The sequence below is a fragment of the Crassostrea angulata genome, chromosome 9, assembly GCF_025612915.1.
Source record: "Crassostrea angulata isolate pt1a10 chromosome 9, ASM2561291v2, whole genome shotgun sequence".
Lineage (NCBI taxonomy): Eukaryota > Metazoa > Mollusca > Bivalvia > Ostreida > Ostreidae > Magallana > Magallana angulata.
Genome location: NC_069119.1, coordinates 479,648 through 483,756, shown reverse-complemented (window position 1 = coordinate 483,756; position 4,109 = coordinate 479,648).

The following is a 4,109-nucleotide window of genomic DNA, read 5'->3' as shown; positions in this document are numbered from 1 at the left end:
TTATTGAAGGTTCTGAGACCGGTCACCCCCGGGCAGGACCCCCACCCTCAGGAATCCGGGGTCACCTAATTGTCACAAGTCCTAGTTTAGGCGCCCTGCGCCTTGTTTATGTCCCTATATAATATGATAATATAGTTATTATAACGATTATTCAGGGGGCCGTGGCGCCAAGAACGGCATAATTATTGAAGGTTCTGAGACCGGTCACCCCCGGGCAGGACCCCCACCCTCAGGAATCCGGGGTCACCTAATTGTCACAAGTCCTAGTTTAGGCGCCCTGCGCCTTGTTTATGTCCCTATATAATATGATAATATAGTTATTATAACGATTATTCAGGGCGCCGTGGCGCCAAGAACGGCATAATTATTGAAGGTTCTGAGACCGGTCACCCCCGGGCAGGACCCCCACCCTCAGGAATCCGGGGTCACCTAATTGTCACAAGTCCTAGTTTAGGCGCCCTGCGCCTTGTTTATGTCCCTATATAATATGATAATATAGTTATTATAACGATTATTCAGGGCGCCGTGGCGCCAAGAACGGCATAATTATTGAAGGTTCTGAGACCGGTCACCCCCGGGCAGGACCCCCACCCTCAGGAATCCGGGGTCACCTAATTGTCACAAGTCCTAGTTTAGGCGCCCTGCGCCTTGTTTATGTCCCTATATAATATGATAATATAGTTATTATAACGATTATTCAGGGCGCCGTGGCGCCAAGAACGGCATAATTATTGAAGGTTCTGAGACCGGTCACCCCCGGGCAGGACCCCCACCCTCAGGAATCCGGGGTCACCTAATTGTCACAAGTCCTAGTTTAGGCGCCCTGCGCCTTGTTTATGTCCCTATATAATATGATAATATAGTAATTATAACGATTATTCAGGGGGCCGTGGCGCCAAGAACGGCATAATTATTGAAGGTTCTGAGACCGGTCACCCCCGGGCAGGACCCCCACCCTCAGGAATCCGGGGTCACCTAATTGTCACAAGTCCTAGTTTAGGCGCCCTGCGCCTTGTTTATGTCCCTATATAATATGATAATATAGTTATTATAACGATTATTCAGGGCGCCGTGGCGCCAAGAACGGCATAATTATTGAAGGTTCTGAGACCGGTCACCCCCGGGCAGGACCCCCACCCTCAGGAATCCGGGGTCACCTAATTGTCACAAGTCCTAGTTTAGGCGCCCTGCGCCTTGTTTATGTCCCTATATAATATGATAATATAGTTATTATAACGATTATTCAGGGGGCCGTGGCGCCAAGAACGGCATAATTATTGAAGGTTCTGAGACCGGTCACCCCCGGGCAGGACCCCCACCCTCAGGAATCCGGGGTCACCTAATTGTCACAAGTCCTAGTTTAGGCGCCCTGCGCCTTGTTTATGTCCCTATATAATATGATAATATAGTTATTATAACGATTATTCAGGGCGCCGTGGCGCCAAGAACGGCATAATTATTGAAGGTTCTGAGACCGGTCACCCCCGGGCAGGACCCCCACCCTCAGGAATCCGGGGTCACCTAATTGTCACAAGTCCTAGTTTAGGCGCCCTGCGCCTTGTTTATGTCCCTATATAATATGATAATATAGTTATTATAACGATTATTCAGGGGGCCGTGGCGCCAAGAACGGCATAATTATTGAAGGTTCTGAGACCGGTCACCCCCGGGCAGGACCCCCACCCTCAGGAATCCGGGGTCACCTAATTGTCACAAGTCCTAGTTTAGGCGCCCTGCGCCTTGTTTATGTCCCTATATAATATGATAATATAGTAATTATAACGATTATTCAGGGGGCCGTGGCGCCAAGAACGGCATAATTATTGAAGGTTCTGAGACCGGTCACCCCCGGGCAGGACCCCCACCCTCAGGAATCCGGGGTCACCTAATTGTCACAAGTCCTAGTTTAGGCGCCCTGCGCCTTGTTTATGTCCCTATATAATATGATAATATAGTAATTATAACGATTTTTCAGGGGGCCGTGGCGCCAAGAACGGCATAATTATTGAAGGTTCTGAGACCGGTCACCCCCGGGCAGGACCCCCACCCTCAGGAATCCGGGGTCACCTAATTGTCACAAGTCCTAGTTTAGGCGCCCTGCGCCTTGTTTATGTCCCTATATAATATGATAATATAGTAATTATAACGATTATTCAGGGGGCCGTGGCGCCAAGAACGGCATAATTATTGAAGGTTCTGAGACCGGTCACCCCCGGGCAGGACCCCCACCCTCAGGAATCCGGGGTCACCTAATTGTCACAAGTCCTAGTTTAGGCGCCCTGCGCCTTGTTTATGTCCCTATATAATATGATAATATAGTTATTATAACGATTATTCAGGGCGCCGTGGCGCCAAGAACGGCATAATTATTGAAGGTTCTGAGACCGGTCACCCTGGGCAGGACCCCCACCCTCAGGAATCCGGGGTCACCTAATTGTCACAAGTCCTAGTTTAGGCGCCCTGCGCCTTGTTTATGTCCCTATATAATATGATAATATAGTTATTATAACGATTATTCAGGGCGCCGTGGCGCCAAGAACGGCATAATTATTGAAGGTTCTGAGACCGGTCACCCTGGGCAGGACCCCCACCCTCAGGAATCCGGGGTCACCTAATTGTCACAAGTCCTAGTTTAGGCGCCCTGCGCCTTGTTTATGTCCCTATATAATATGATAATATAGTTATTATAACGATTATTCAGGGCGCCGTGGCGCCAAGAACGGCATAATTATTGAAGGTTCTGAGACCGGTCACCCCCGGGCAGGACCCCCACCCTCAGGAATCCGGGGTCACCTAATTGTCACAAGTCCTAGTTTAGGCGCCCTGCGCCTTGTTTATGTCCCTATATAATATGATAATATAGTTATTATAACGATTATTCAGGGCGCCGTGGCGCCAAGAACGGCATAATTATTGAAGGTTCTGAGACCGGTCACCCCCGGGCAGGACCCCCACCCTCAGGAATCCGGGGTCACCTAATTCTCACAAGTCCTAGTTTAGGCGCCCTGCGCCTTGTTTATGTCCCTATATAATATGATAATATAGTTATTATAACGATTATTCAGGGGGCCGTGGCGCCAAGAACGGCATAATTATTGAAGGTTCTGAGACCGGTCACCCACGGGCAGGACCCCCACCCTCAGGAATCCGGGGTCACCTAATTGTCACAAGTCCTAGTTTAGGCGCCCTGCGCCTTGTTTATGTCCCTATATAATATGATAATATAGTTATTATAACGATTATTCAGGGCGCCGTGGCGCCAAGAACGGCATAATCATTGAAGGTTCTGAGACCGGTCACCCCCGGGCAGGACCCCCACCCTCAGGAATCCGGGGTCACCTAATTGTCACAAGTCCTAGTTTAGGCGCCCTGCGCCTTGTTTATGTCCCTATATAATATGATAATATAGTAATTATAACGATTATTCAGGGGGCCGTGGCGCCAAGAACGGCATAATTTTTGAAGGTTCTGAGACCGGTCACCCCCGGGCAGGACCCCCACCCTCAGGAATCCGGGGTCACCTAATTGTCACAAGTCCTAGTTTAGGCGCCCTGCGCCTTGTTTATGTCCCTATATAATATGATAATATAGTTATTATAACGATTATTCAGGGCGCCGTGGCGCCAAGAACGGCATAATTATTGAAGGTTCTGAGACCGGTCACCCCCGGGCAGGACCCCCACCCTCAGGAATCCGGGGTCACCTAATTGTCACAAGTCCTAGTTTAGGCGCCCTGCGCCTTGTTTATGTCCCTATATAATATGATAATATAGTTATTATAACGATTATTCAGGGGGCCGTGGCGCCAAGAACGGCATAATTATTGAAGGTTCTGAGACCGGTCACCCCCGGGCAGGACCCCCACCCTCAGGAATCCGGGGTCACCTAATTGTCACAAGTCCTAGTTTAGGCGCCTTGCGCCTATTTACCGAGGGATATTTTCCCGTCGGGATCGAAAAACTAGTCGATAAGCATATTTAGAACGGAGTTAGTGCGTTGAAGTTAGTGCGTGCTAGCTTGACTTTGGTCGATCTCGTTAGGCAATACACATTCACAGTTCAGTTCACTTCGATCCCGATCAAATTTCCGCATCCCGCCGCATTACCAAC